General features: G+C 39.4%; 1 protein-coding gene across 2 annotated transcripts in view; it reads left to right on the plus strand.

The window, feature by feature from the left end:
• Positions 1-15000, plus strand: part of LOC135112741 (lanC-like protein 2) — a 180617-nt gene that overhangs the window by 106851 nt on the left and 58766 nt on the right. Inside the window, exon 3 of one of the 2 annotated variants that reach the window (XM_064027508.1) lies at positions 13986-14098. The exons of the other annotated variant lie outside the window; for it this stretch is intronic. The gene's annotated coding sequence lies outside the window, so the exon portion shown is untranslated. The remainder of the gene's footprint in view (positions 1-13985; positions 14099-15000) is intronic. 2 annotated transcript variants of the gene reach the window in all.

Genomic DNA, 15000 nt, shown 5'->3' on the forward strand with positions numbered 1-15000 from the left:
TAGGATTAATGAATGGACGGACAGATGGCAAATGCAGTTTAATATCAACAAATGCAAAGTACTTAGCGTAGGTAGAGGAATCCCACACAGTAGGTACACATTAAACAACGAAACTCTGGTAGTGCAAGATACGAGAAAGATTTAGGAATTATAGCTCTGAACTCCGTCTAGGAAAACAATGCATAGAGGCCAGAAACAGGGCAAATAGGGTATTAGGATTAATTTTTAGGAGTGTTGAAAGTAGAAAGCCCGAAGTAATATTAAAGTTACGCTTGACGCTGGTCAGACCTCATCTAGACTACGCTGTGCAGTTCTGGTCCCCACATTACAGGAAAGATATAGGTCTATTAGAATCAGTACAGAGGAGAATGACTAAAAGGATACAGGGAATGAGGAGTATTCCTTACGAGGCGAGATTGAGGCTGTTAAATTTACATTCTTTAGAGAGACGTAGGTTAAGAGGGGACCTGATAGAAGTCTTTAAGTGTTATAGGGGTTATAACAAGGAGGATGTAAGCAAAATTCTTAGGATCAGCAACCAGGCTAGAACAAGAAATAACGGGTTCAAGCTTGAAAAATTTAGGTTTAGGAAAGAGATAGGAAGAAACTGGTTCTCAAATAGAGTGGTAGATGAGTGGGACGGACTCAGTAATCATGTTGTTAGTGCTAGGACATTAGGGAACTTTAAGAGAAGATTAGACGGGTTTATGGATGGGGATGATACGTGGAAATAGGTAGGTATATTTCATACAGGGACTGCCACGTGTAAGCCTGGTCGCTTCTTGCAGCTTTCCTTATTTCGTATATTCTTATGTTCTTATGTTCCGTTTGACGATGCAGACGGAAAAAGACGACGGAACGAGGCAAAAGTTGACAGAAAAGTTGACGGAAAAATGTGTGTGCGACGGCGCCTATACTTATTTATTTATTTATTAATTTATCTTTCTATCTTTATATCCATCCATCTGCCTTTCACTATCTATCTATCTATCTATCTATCTATCTATCAATCTATCTATCCATCCATTGATTCATCTATCTACTTACCTATCCATGTAACCACTCAAACTGACGCCACTAATTCTCTCTCTCTCTCTCTCTCTCTCTCTCTCTCTCTCTCTCTCTCTCTCTCTCTCTCTCTCTCTCTCTCTCTCTCTCTCTCTCTCTCTCTCTCTTCTTTCAATGAATCTACGTACATCATCAAGATCTACACATGAATTATGTAGATTACCCTTTGTCTCCTGAAGTTCCTCCCTGATAGTGTACAATAATGCAGTCATAATACTCCCTTTGCCTTATAGAATCCTTATAGACTCCCTCTTATGTTCCTCTTTCAAGTCAGGCATCTTACAAGGGACTTCCACGCTCTTAGCATTCATCCTCTTGTAAATGTACCTTTGTATTAAAATTCTCTCTCTCTCTCTCTCTCTCTCTCTCTCTCTCTCTCTCTCTCTCTCTCTCTCTCTCTCTCTCTCTCTCTCTCTCTCTCTCTCTCTCTCTCTCTCTCTCTCTCTCTCTCTCTCTCTCTCTCTCTCTCTCTCTCTCTCTCTCTCTCTCTCTCTCTCTCTCTCTCTCTCCACCCCTTTGAGTCTTGTGTGTTTCTCTTTCTTATTGTCCCTTTTTCTCTCAGTTATCTACGATATTTTTTTTTTTTTTTGCATTATATAATGGAGAAAACACTCTTATTCTTTTGTATTTCGTCTCTTTACCATCCCTCAATAAGAGTACCTATGCATTGTGTTTCTCTCTTACCTTCCTCATCTCTTCGGTATTCGTACAGTAATGGAGTAAAAAGAAAAAAAAAAAACACTCATTTTTTTTTCTCTAACATCCCAAAATTTAAAAGTACCCATGTCCTTATCTACCTCTTATCTTCGTATTATCCTCAGCATCCACGCATAATATAGTAAAAAATAACGTTCTCAGTCTGTACCCTCGCTTCTTACATAGCCTTCAGAAGCTTTGGTAGCTCTTCTCCTTTCCCTTCACCCTTCTGTGTTCCCCTCGCGCAAAGCCTCGCCAGTGTTCAGAGCGTGTGATTCCGGACCTCTCGCCAGCTGTGAGAGGGTTTCCTGCCACTGTGCCTGGCATCGAGCTGTCTTTTCTTGTATTCTTTTGAGTTAAGTTGTGCTTCATTTCTTTTTTTAGTTAATTGTGTTTTCTTGTGTTTTCCTCAGTGAAGTTGTGTTTCCTTGCTCTATTTTTTAGTTGATTTGTGTTTTCTTGAGTTTTCCTTGAGTTGAGTTACGTTTCCTTGTCTTTCTTTTTAGTTAAGTTGTGTTTCCTTGAGTTTTCCTTCAGTAAAGCTGCGTTTTCTTGTGTTTCCTTCTGTTAAGTCGTGTTTCAGTGCAGTATCGCGCTTCCTCCTCTGTTTTTACTTTCTCCACGTTTTTCTGCTTGTTTTGTAGTTCGTTTTCGTCTATTTGTGTTGTGTTGTGGGTGTAGTGTTGTTAGTAGAGTGTAGTTTAGTAGCAGGTAGTATTGTTATGAAGCACAAGTCTCGTTGTTGTTATTGTTGTTGTTGTTGTTGTTGTTGTTGTTGTTGTTGTTGTTGTTGTTGTTCTACTTCCATCCTCCTCTTCCTACTGTTTATCTTCATCCTGGTCCTCCTTTTACTACTAGCAGATAAGCGATTCAGATATGACGAAGGTAAAACTGTTTTTCTTCAGTAAAATCTATAATATTTGGAACTCTCTCCCCCGGCACAGGTAGTAAATAGTAACACGGTTGAAATATTTAAGCACGAGTTAAATAAACAACTCGCTTCATTATTTACAGTAACGTACTTCGCTCCTGCATATTTATTTTCTTTCATATAATATTAGAGTAACATATTCCTCTTTCAACGTTTCCTATCACTTCTACGACTGTTTCTCCGTGCTGTGTTGCGTTCTTTCCTTCACCCTTGCTGTCCTTTTGCCTCTTACTCATAGAATTTGTAGTGGTAGTATAATCACACAGCCAGCCCCGTTAAGCCTAGTAGGGCTGTTGATGTCTGTTTTTTTTTCCTTTGTATTTCTTTGCATTATTTATCCTCCTCCTCCTCCTCCTCCTCCTCCTCCTCCTCCTCCTCCTCCTCCTCCTCCTCCTCCTCCTCCTCCTCCTCCTCCTCCTCCTCCTCCTCCACCTCTCCTCCTTTTCCATCTGCAGGCTATTTGTACTCGACTTAATTTTTAGGCAAGTTTTCTAAAAGGTAAAGCTACATCGTGTTTGAATAATTAATACCTCGCATCACCTGAGAGAGAGAGAGAGAGAGAGAGAGAGAGAGAGAGAGAGAGAGAGAGAGAGAGAGAGAGAGAGAGAGAGAGAGAGAGAGAGAGAGAGGCGATGTGTGCACTATGGAACTCTCTCACTCTCCATCTATCTTTATTTTCTCTCCTCTTTCTCCCTCTAATCTCTAATCCCTAAGTCCTAATACCGGTATCCTTCCTTCCCCACGAGAGAGAGAGAGAGAGAGAGAGAGAGAGAGAGAGAGAGAGAGAGAGAGAGAGAGAGAGAGAGAGAGAGAGAGAGAGAGACATTTGTCCGTCTGAGAAATATGATGATGCGAAGAAGGAAGAGGAGGAAGTGAAGATAAGTGACTTTATAAGATGTGGATGATGAAGAGGGGAAGGAGGAGGAAGAGGAGGAGGAGGAGGAGGAGGAGGAAGAAGGTAAGGAAGCAGAAGAATGTAACGGGGAAGAAAGAATAAGATAAGAGGTTTTCTTATCTATCTTTCTTTTCTTCTCCTAAATTCTTTCCTCCGTCTTACATTCTCAAAATAGATAAATGAATAAATAAACAGATAAGCAAATATATAAACAGATGAATAAATAAAAGGCTGATATATATATATATATATATATATATATATATATATATATATATATATATATATATATATATATATATATATATATAGATAGATAGATAGATAGATAGATAGACTTGTTTTAATTTTTTCTCTGTCACAGGAAGTCTGTTTATTATTATTATTATTATTATTATTATTATTATTATTATTATTGTTGTTGTTGTTGTTGTTGTTGTTGTTGTTGTTGTTGTTGTTGTTGTTGTTGTTGTTGTTGTTGTTGTTGTTGTTTTTGTTGTTACTACTACTACTACTACTACTACTACTACTACTACTACTACTACTACTACTACTACTACTACCAGCACCACAACCACCACCACCACCACCAATAACAACAAAAACAACAACAACAACAACAACAACAACAACAACAACAGCGCCATCATTATCACTTAAGACACAGAAAAATGTGTAGATTTTGACGCGATAAATGAAGATAAGCTGACTAGTAATGGAGTGAGTGACGAGAGATTGCAGAGTCACGAGAAACAAAAGGAAAATGACTTGGATGAAATTCAAATAATAAAATGGAGAGAGAAAAAAATATAGTTTACATTAATTAGAGCCCATATATACTCTCTCTCTCTCTCTCTCTCTCTCTCTCTCTCTCTCTCTCTCTCTCTCTCTCTCTCTCTCTCTCTCTCTCTCTCTCTCTCTCTCTCTCTCTCTCTAGGGGGATAATAAAAGGAAGACTTTAGAATTGTGAGAAGAGGGAGACGTGATGTGGAAGTAATGAAGGAAAGGACAAACGAATAAAAACGAAGAGAAAAAAATGAAAGAAAAGGAATTGTGATGAGCTTTTTTTATGTGTTTTGTGTTGCTTCTTCCTTGTTCTTTTTTGTGTGTGTGTGTATGTGTGTTGTTTTTCTTGTGTGTTTATGTGTGTGTGTGTGTGTGTTGGGAGGGAGGCCATGTTAGATCTTGTTTAGTCTCTCGCTCTCTCTCTCTCTCTCTCTCTCTCTCTCTCTCTCTCTCTCTCTCTCTCTCTCTCTCTCTCTCTCTCTCTCTCTCTCTCTCTCTCTCTCCAATAACAACACACAAATGAACATAAAATAAAGCTAAGAGTCAGAAATAAAATACCTGATTTGAATAAAAACTGAAAAAAAGCTCAAATATTTTTCACGCACTTTTGAATGTCTTCATAATTCATGCAGGTCAATATGAGAGAGAGAGAGAGAGAGAGAGAGAGAGAGAGAGAGAGAGAGAGAGAGAGAGAGAGAGAGAGAGAGAGAGAGAGAGAGAGAGAGAGAGAGAGAAAGTTTTGGTGGTGTTTTTCAAAGAACGTCGATATGAAAGTTAATATTTGGCATATCTTCAACCCTTAATGTAAAGAAAAATTAATTGTTTTATCCAGAAAAAAAAATAGAGAGAAATTACGAAAAGAGTTACGTTTTAAAGGAGAATTACGCAGATTAAAATACACACACAAAAAAAAAGGAAGAAGGAGAGAAGGAGAGGAGAGGAGTAGAATAGAGAGAAATAAAAAAAAAGTTACGTTTTTAAGGATAATTATGTAGATTAAGATATTAATAGATAAAGAGAGAAGAAGAGAAAAGTGAAGAATGAGAGGAGGAGAAAAGAAGGAAAAATAGAAAAAAATAATTACGCTTTTTAGGAAAATTATGTAGATTAAAATATAAATAAAGAGCGAAGAGAAAGCATGAAGATTGAAGGGAGGAGGAGGAGGAGGAGGAATACAAATACAAAAAAGTCCAAAGAGCAACAGACACAAAAGTCTTTACTAGGCTGATAAGATAACTATTTTATTCTAACCATTTGTGGTAGAAACAGGATAGCACAGAAGAAGGCTCCTCTTCACCCTCAGCGAGACTGCGGGAGGAGGGGAGGCATGCAGTTAGCAAGATCAGAGGAGCAGTTAGCATGAAAAGAGCGGTAGAAGACGCCAAGAGATGCAACATTGCGGCGACGAGAAAGAGGCTGAAGACTTTCAGTTAGAGGAGGGAGAGGGAGGAACAAGCCCTGAGTCATCCAAGTTAAAGTTTTTAGCAAAGTTTTGAGCAAAGAGTTCAGCTTTAGAAATAGATGTGATAGCAGTGGTGCCATCTGGTTGAAGTAGAGGAGGGAAAGAAAAAGAAGCAAAGTTATTGGAGATGTTTTTGTCTAGGTGCCAGAAATCACGAGGGGAGTTAGATCTTGAAAGATTTTGACACTTTCTGTTAATGAAGGAGTTTTTGGCTAGTTGGAGGACAGACTTGGCATGGTTCGAGCAGAAATATAAAGCGCACGAGATTCTGGTGATGGAAGGCTCAAGTACCTTTTGTGGGCCATCTCTCTTTCATGTATAGCACAAGAACAGGCTGCGTTAAACCAAGGTTTGAAAGGTTTAGGTCGAGAAAAAGAGTGAGGAATGTACACCTCCATGCCAGACTCTGTTATACGCAACATCCAGCTTTGGATAGAAAATGAGGATAGAGAAAGTATGAGAGAACAGAAAAGAGGCTACTGTCAGTTGCCTCAGACACCTGTGTTTCATTGAGGAAAAGAAGATGGGGTTTAGTAAGGAGAGGAGGTGTTCTACTGATTGAAAATTAGATCTAAGACCGCGAATGTTGCAGAACTTAATGAAGAAAAAGTGGAGGGGGTGTCAAGACACTTAAGGTCGTTATCAGAAGAGCAGTCCGACCTAGGGACATTTGTGGTCCCCTCTCCAGATGGGGATTCCGAGGTTATAGTGATGGGTTAGTTGCTCTGCAAAGACTCGATTCTTTTTACCATTACTGTGACGGGGTCAGCAGTAAGTTGCCGAGGAACCTAGCTATCACAAAGGTCTCTTTAAAGCGATTGATTTCCTTTGTTATAAATTAGTTGTTTTCTTCCTTTATGAAATATACCATCATCAGATGACAGATAGCATTAAGTGAACGTGTTAGTTATTCAGACATGAATAATGACAACCGGGCATTAGTTTCTAGACACTTGTCAAGACGTCTTTTAAATTAATCAACAATACCTGAGTTAGCGACGCTTGATGGAAGACGATTCCAGATATTTATTAGACGATTAAAGAAAAAAATGTTTGGTGTCATTTGTTTGAAATCGCTTACCTATTATTTTAAAGCCATTGTTTCTTGTAACATTATACTGGTTGAGTTCAGGTCTCATATTTGTGACTCTCTTTAAAATATTATAAAGCACTATCAGATCCCCTCTTAGTCTGCGTTTGGATGGGAAGAATAGATTTAGTTCTCTAAAGGGTTCCTCGCAGGGTTTATTGCGAAGCCTTGGGATAATTTTTGTTACACTACGTTGTATTTTTTCTAATTTCTCAGTATGCTTTTTGTAATGAGGTGACCAAAATCGTACATTGTATTCAAGATGAGGTCGTAAGAGTGAGTTTTACAAGATCAAGGTTATTTTCTCAGATTTGAAAGTGAAATATCTTCCTACGAGGACCTTTCAATTTATTGGCAACTTTGATTACTTCGGTGCAGCGTTTACTTGGTTTAAGATCTGTTGACACTAAAATTCTCTGATTTCTTTTCAGCATCCATACATTTGATGTGGGAATTACCCATTTTATAATTTTCCTGCGGGTTGATATTTCCGATGTGTAATACGTGGCATTTATCAGAATTAAAGTTCATAAGCCATTTTTCAGACCATTCAATGAGAGTGTCTGTCATTTTGCAAAAAAATGACGTTGGGTTGGTGAGTCAGCCTTGTTAGCAATCTTGGTATCAAAGGAAAAGGAGGAGGATGAGGAGAATGAGGAGGAGGAGGAGGAGGAGGAGGAGGAGGAGGAGGAGGAGGAGGATACAGTGGTGATTTAAGATTTGAAGGATAAGAAAAAGATGAAGGAAAATGACAGGAAAATCAACCCAATATAAGAGGAGAGGAAGATAAGTTGAAGAAGAATGGAAAATAAATGAAAAAAAAGGAGGAGGAGGAGGAAGGAGAGAATAAGTAGCAGGTGATAAAGTAGGAAGAAAGAAATGAGGGAAAAGGATGGACAGAAAAAAAGGACAATGATAGACAGAAGGAGTAGGAGGAGGAGAAGAAGGAACATGAATAAAAAAAGGAGGAAATTAAACAGAGTGAATGGCTAGAAGGAAAGAAGGAAGAGAATAATAGCGATGAGGAAGAGAAAGAGGGAAATTATAAGAATGGAGAGGTGAAGAAGAACAAGAAGAGCAAGAAGAAAAAAAAAACAAGAAGGAAATGAATGTTAAAAGGAGAAGAAGAAGAAGAAAAAGGGAAACAACAAGAAAAAGAACATGATAATTAACTAAAGACATCAAGATACAAAGAATCACAAAAAGAAAACGAAGAATGAACCGAGGCGAAAGAAAACGAAGAGGCGGAGGTGGCGGCTGTCGCGGTGATAATGGCAGCAAGGACGGATAGAAGGAAGGAAGGAAGGAAGGAAGGAAGGAAGGAATTAACAGATCGATGTCCCTTGATTGAACATAGAGGTGGGAAGTGTTGAACATACAATACACTGATTAAGACGAGGCGGGAGGAGCGACGGGTGTGTGGAGGGGCGCGAAATTAATCTCTAGGGGGCAAAATAAGTACAAACAATCATAGGGAAGAAGATAAGGACATGTAGGAGGTATGGACACACACACACTCTCTCTCTCTCTCTCTCTCTCTCTCTCTCTCTCTCTCTCTCTCTCTCTCTCTCTCTCTCTCTCTCTCTCTCTCTCTCTCTCTCTCTCTCTCTCTCGACTTTTACCCTTTAGTTGAGATTAACGTAAGAGAGAAGAGGAGTTTCCTTTGCCTGGAAACTTAAAATTAGTTATTTTTATATAAGGAGGCATGATTAAGGCGAGAGAGAGAGAGAGAGAGAGAGAGAGAGAGAGAGAGAGAGAGAGAGAGAGAGAGAGAGAGAGAGAGAGAGAGAGAGAGCAGCTTTAAAATAGAAGGTACAGGAAAGTGATTATTTTTAGCTTTAGAGCACCATTCCATTTTGTGATTTCATTGTCATTTTATTCCCTTGAGAGAGAGAGAGAGAGAGAGAGAGAGAGAGAGAGAGAGAGAGAGAGAGAGAGAGAGAGAGAGAGAGAGAGAGAGAGTGACAGGTATGAAATAAGGATTGATTTTAGGGGAAATTGAGAGAAAAAGCACCCGAGGGAGAGAGTAGACAGACGAAGATTGACGTGGCGATAAAACAGACAGAGAGAGAGAGATTGAGAGAGAGAGAGAGAGAGAGAGAGAGAGAGAGAGAGAGAGAGAGAGAGAGAGAGAGAGAGAGAGAGAGAGAGGAAGATGAATATGCGGAGGGTTGATTGGAAGAGACAGGAAAGAGTATATACAGATTTCAGAGACTCGGAAAATATATTGTGTTGTATATTAATTAAATCAGTGAAATTGAAAAGTGTTATCCATGAATTTTTGTTTTCTTTCACATCGAGTATGTTATATGTGTTAATGTTTTTTTTATTCGTATAATATAATAAGTTATCTCAAAAAATAAAGTTATCACATTTATTTACCCTCTATTTCTTTCCTTTTTAAAATTTCTCCCCTCTCCACTTTTTTCCCATTTTCTTAATTTTCTTTCACATTCACTTTTTTTCTCATTCTTTTTCCCTTCTTTTGACATTTCTTTATCATTCTCGTTCTTTTTCTTTCATTTTCACGGTTTTCTTTATTCTTTTCTTTTTTTTTAGTTTTCCTTTCCATTACCCTTTCGTGAATTATATTATTCTTCCTCACATTTTCTTTGCAATTCTCCTCACTTCTCTTCATTCCATTGGTTTTCTCCTTCCCTCTTGTCTCCATCCATCATTGCTTTTATTCCTAGCTATCTTTTTCTTCCATTCTCTCTCTCTCTCTCTCTCTCTCTCTCTCTCTCTCTCTCTCTCTCTCTCTCTCTCTCTCTCTCTCTCTCTCTCTCTCTCTCTCTCTCTCTCTCTCTCTCTCTCCCATCTATCAATCTAAAGATATTAGTGGAGTTCTTCTTTTCTCACAAGTTGTAATAAGATGTGGTACCAGTAGAAGTAGCAGTAGTAGTGGTAGTAATGGTGGTGGTAGTAGTAGTAGTAGTAGTAGTAGTAGTAGTAATGGAGGTGGTGGTGGTGGTGGTGGTGGTGGTGGTTGTAGTAGTAGTAGTAGCAGTAGTAGTAGTAGTGTTGTTATTGTTGTAGTTATAGTTTTTTGTTAGGACTGTAGTAGTTATTCCTACTAGTATTACAACCACCACCACCACCACAACTACTACTACTACTACTATTTCTACCACTACTAGTATCACCACCACCACCACCACCACCACCACCACCACTAAAATCAATCACTTAGTCACGATTCCTATTATCATCATTATCACTACTCCCTTCATCATCACTGCTGCTGTTCTTGTTCTTACTGCCGTTCTTATTGCTGTTGTTGGCCCTGCTGTTGCTAGCGGTGGTGGTGGTGGTGGTGGTGGTGTTGCCCGTCAGGTAACACACGGCCTCTTTGTATTCGTAAGGCTCCTTAAGCTGTCTTTCATAATGTTAGGTGTATGCTCTCTCTCAGGTACCCAACACCCTTCAACACACACACACACACACACTCACTCTCTCTCTCTCTCTCTCTCTCTCTCTCTCTCTCTCTCTCTCTCTCTCTCTCTCTCTCTCTCTCACTTGCACCAGCTTTCCTTTCGTTTATTGTGTCTTTCTCCATTTTTACTCACACACGCGCACATATGTTTCTGTTTATGGCTGACGTAACCGGCCGGGGCGCGATGGCTTCCGTTGTGCACGCCTCACGTAGTAAATATTCCGTGCCTGTCTTTCATTTGGCGTAGTCTTTTGTGTCTCTTATTGAGCGCATCCATCAGAAAGTGGCTTCTCTAGGTTTCGCTGAATTTTTGCGTTTTCTGTTCGTTCTGTGCATTTCTAGACATTTTCCTTTGTAATTGTTGAGAATTCTGTTGTTGTTTTTTTCTTCTTTTTGCTATTTTGATACTTATTCGTTATTTTTTATGTATATTCTGTGTATTTTTGTATTTCTCTGCATATTTTATTGAAATTTTTTATAGTTTTTACTTTTATTTTCTGTTCCCTCTTTTCTTTTTTTTCACAACTTCGTCATTTTTTTTTTCAGTATCTTTATATTGATTCCGTGTTCATCTGTGTATCTTTTTTTTCTCTCGCTTTTTCTTTCTTTCTGTATTTTTTCGCTGTCACTTTAATAGTTCTCTTTCTGTTTTAATTTAATTTTTTTTTATGATCACCTTTTATTTCTTCGTCACTTTTTGTTGCGAGAATAAGTATTTCTGTTATATTTCATTTTGATTTAGTTCTCCGTGAGTGACTTGATTATTTATTTTCTTTTCCTTTTTTCTTTCTCTTTTCGTATAATGACAGCATTTTTATCCTTTTATTATTGTTTACTCTTACTTTTATCGTCATTTTTATCCTCTCATCTTTATCATTATTACTTAAACTTGTCTAATTTATTCTTGCCTTGCCTTTTCTTTCCCTTTTTTCATTTTTTATCTTCTTTGTTTTTATTCTTACCCTTATCCTTATCCCAGTTATTATTTATTTTTTATATCCTTGCTCCATTTAGTTTTTATCCCTTCCTTCACCTTCTTTATTCTAATATTTCGCCATCCACATCCTTCATAAAAAGGAAAAATCGCAACATAATTTCATTTTTATCATTTTAACAACACTCACTTTTTTTCTTCCTTATTTTTTTATTTATTTATTTCTTTACAGCACCTTTGATTTATTAATTTTTTACCATTTCCCCATCTTTCTTTAACATTTCGCTATTCCCATCCTTCATAAACTCTTGATTTAATTTTCTTTTCACCATTTCAGTTATTCCTTATATATATATTTTTTTTCCTTTTCACTTTTTTTTTCATCTAATTCTCTGCAAACTTTCCCACGTGTTGCGTTCCTGTTTTGGGTCCGAATCTTAGCAACGTGTGTGTGTGTGTGGGGGGGGGGGTCCCTCACAATCAAGGCTAAAGCAGAAACTCCTTGAATGTCCTCTTCGTACCTTTGTCATCAGAAGGAGGAGGAGGAGGAGGAGGAGGAGGAGGAGGAGGAGGAGGAAGAAGAAGAAGAAGAAGAAGAAGAAGAAGAAGAAGAAGAAGAAGACGCATTCGATGATAAAAGTAATTAAATAAACGTTAAGGAAATAGTGGATTAATAAGAGAGAGAGAGAGAGAGAGAGAGAGAGAGAGAGAGAGAGAGAGAGAGAGAGAGAGAGAGAGAGAGAGAGAGAGAGAGATAAATGTAAAAGGTAACGAGAAAGGGAGAGAACGAGTTAGATGTGGTGAAGATAACCAAGGAGAGCGAGAGGGGAGAAGAGAGAGGGAGAGAGTGATGAAAGTGGAATAAGGGAGGGTTGACGAAATGGAAGGGGAGGAAAAGAAAGACATGAATGGCAGATGAAGAAAAAGAGGTGGAGGAGAGAGAGAGAGAGAGAGAGAGAGAGAGAGAGAGAGAGAGAGAGAGAGAGAGAGAGAGAGAGAGAGAGAGATGAGACGTGGAGGAAAATATAAAAGAATGGTGCAAAGAAGATAAACATGAGAGAGAGAGAGAGAGAGAGAGAGAGAGAGAGAGAGAGAGAGAGAGAGAGAGAGAGAGAGAGAGAGAGAGAGAGAGAGAGAGAGAGAATTTTTGACCTAATTGTGTAGCTGTGAGAACATTAAAAGGGTTGCGCTTCTCTTCTATTGATCGAGACCATCCTGAAAACACGCACCCAAAATGCCTAGTCAGCAGAGAGAGAGAGAGAGAGAGAGAGAGAGAGAGAGAGAGAGAGAGAGAGAGAGAGAGAGAGAGAGAGAGAGAGAGAGAGAGAGATGGATCACTTTTACTGAATATATACATTGATTTTACGTAACGGGCCTTGTCTTTCTCCCTCCCTTGGCTTGGAGCTCCGCCCTTTACCCCCTAGTGATTCCTTGCCTCTCTTTCCTGTCCCCTTATTTCTGCTTCACCTCCCCCAGGAATCCCCAACCCTCCCCAGCCTTCCTCAGCCCCAACACTCACTTGTAAGACTAGAATGAGAAAGAGTAACCAAAGATCGTGGAGAGAAAGAGAATTGGAGAGGAAATGACACAACAAAAGAGAATGGAGACTAGAAGGAGGGAAGAAAACATTGCAAGGGAAAGAGACAAAGAGAAGAGAGATGACAGAAGGGAAAGAGGGAAGAGAAGAAGGGAGGAATATGACCCTGCAAAAATCGGATAGGAAAATGGGAGAGGAAGTGACAGTGCTAGAAGCGAAAGAAGAGGAGAAGGAAAGGGAGAAGGAAGGAATACGAGAATGAGAAGAAACCACAAACAGATCAGAAAAAAAGAGAGAAAACAAAGGAGAGGAAGTGACGCTGCAAAAAGGGAAAGAAGGGAGGGAAGAAGGAAAGAATAAGACGCTACAAGAGGGGGAGGGAGGGAGGAAGGAAAGAATACAGGAATCAGAACAGACCAGAAAAAAGAAGCTCGTGCCAAGAAAAAAAGGAAGAGAAAGTGACACTACAAGAAAGGAAAAAAAGAGAGAAAGAAGGAGAAGAAGAATGAAAGCGTGAAAAAAGTAAAAAGAGAAACGGACACTACAAGAAAAAGAAAAGAAGAATGAAAGTGAAAAGAAAAAAAGAAAAAAAACAAGGTAGAGAAAATGACACTACAAAAAAGGGAAAAAAAAGAAAGAAGGAAAAGAAGAACGAAAGGAACAAGAGTGGTAGACTTGTGTGTCGTGTTGGTTTGTTGGAGGCGGGTTTTTATGAACGGCGATAAATCAAGTGGAGGAAGGCAGTGGCAGCCAGTTGTCTCGGCTTTCCCCCGCCAGACTGGAAGGCTCTTGCTGTGCCCGCCTGTCCACCAACTCTCATTTAAATGCACGCCTGCCTGCATGGTTTTTATTCATTTTTCTTTACAGCTATATCTCTGAGTGTCTGAGTCTTCCCTCCTGTGTGTGTGTGTGTGTGTGTGTGTGTGTGTGTGTGTGTGTGTGTGTGTGGAAATGCAGTTGCTTATTCTTATGCAGTTAGAGACATATGAGTAAAAAGTTTGCATTCTCTCTCTCTCTCTCTCTCTCTCTCTCTCTCTCTCTCTCTCTCTCTCTCTCTCTCTCTCTCTCTCTCTCTCTCTCTCTCTCTCTCTCTCTCTCTCTCTCTCTCTCTCTCTCTCTCTCTCTCTCTCTCTCTCTCTCTCTCTCTTCACAGGCCGCCATTTATGGGACCAGAACCCCTCTCGTCCATCACACGTGGGGTCTGAATGCCTGTAAGAGAGATCATGTTTAAATACTCGTGAGTCTCTCATGAAAAGAGCGTGGCAGGTGAGATGCAATAAAGGTGAGGTGGAATAAATTTTTGGGGAGTCTCTCTCTCTCTCTCTCTCTCTCTCTCTCTCTCTCTCTCTCTCTCTCTCTCTCTCTCTCTCTCTCTCTCTCTCTCTCTCTCTCTCTCTCTCTCTCTCTCTCTCTCTCTCTCTCTCTCTCTCTCTCTGGAATCAACAGGTGTGCAAGAAGCAGGTAACTTTTCTCATTAGCTCGCCCGATGGTGTTGTGTCGGCCTGGGGATCACGTGGTAAGCTGTTGGAGGTGGTGGTGGTGGTGGTGGTGGATGTGCTGGTGCTGGTGATAGTGGTGGTGATGGTGGTGGTGATGGTGGTGGTGGTATTAGTGAAGGTGGTGGTGCTGTATACTTGAAGTAGGTATGTATAAATGATGATTTGTGTTCACTATAAGTAAGAAAAACCAGACGAGTTTTTATTTATTTATTTTATTTTTTTGAACAGGCTGCAGATTTCACGAAACTAAAGAGACGATAAGTAACAAGCATATTATAAAGAAGACATTCCAACATATTTAAACACTTTCTTCTCTCATAAACACTATTTTCAAAGCCTGTTTTCAAAGACTATTTTCAAAGGCTATTTTTCAAAGACCACAAAGATAAGTAGTCGGGTTTTCATGGGTTTTTTTTTCTTTTTTTCCACTGGTGATGCAGAATACTTGTTAAACTATTACTGGAATCATGAAAGCACCCTTGAAAGCTCCAACAACTTCCAGCACAGCCTGTTAAGAGTAGTTTGAATAGACGCCGACTCGTTTCAGAATGCAGACCATAAAGTGATGCTGCAGAGAGGCGAGGAGGAGAGACTTGGAGTTAGAGAGAGAGAGAGAGAGAGAGAGAGGAATACCGTGTGACGAACCATCCACGCGACCATCCAATTCAT

The sequence above is a fragment of the Scylla paramamosain genome, chromosome 24, assembly GCF_035594125.1.
Source record: "Scylla paramamosain isolate STU-SP2022 chromosome 24, ASM3559412v1, whole genome shotgun sequence".
Taxonomy (NCBI): domain Eukaryota; kingdom Metazoa; phylum Arthropoda; class Malacostraca; order Decapoda; family Portunidae; genus Scylla; species Scylla paramamosain.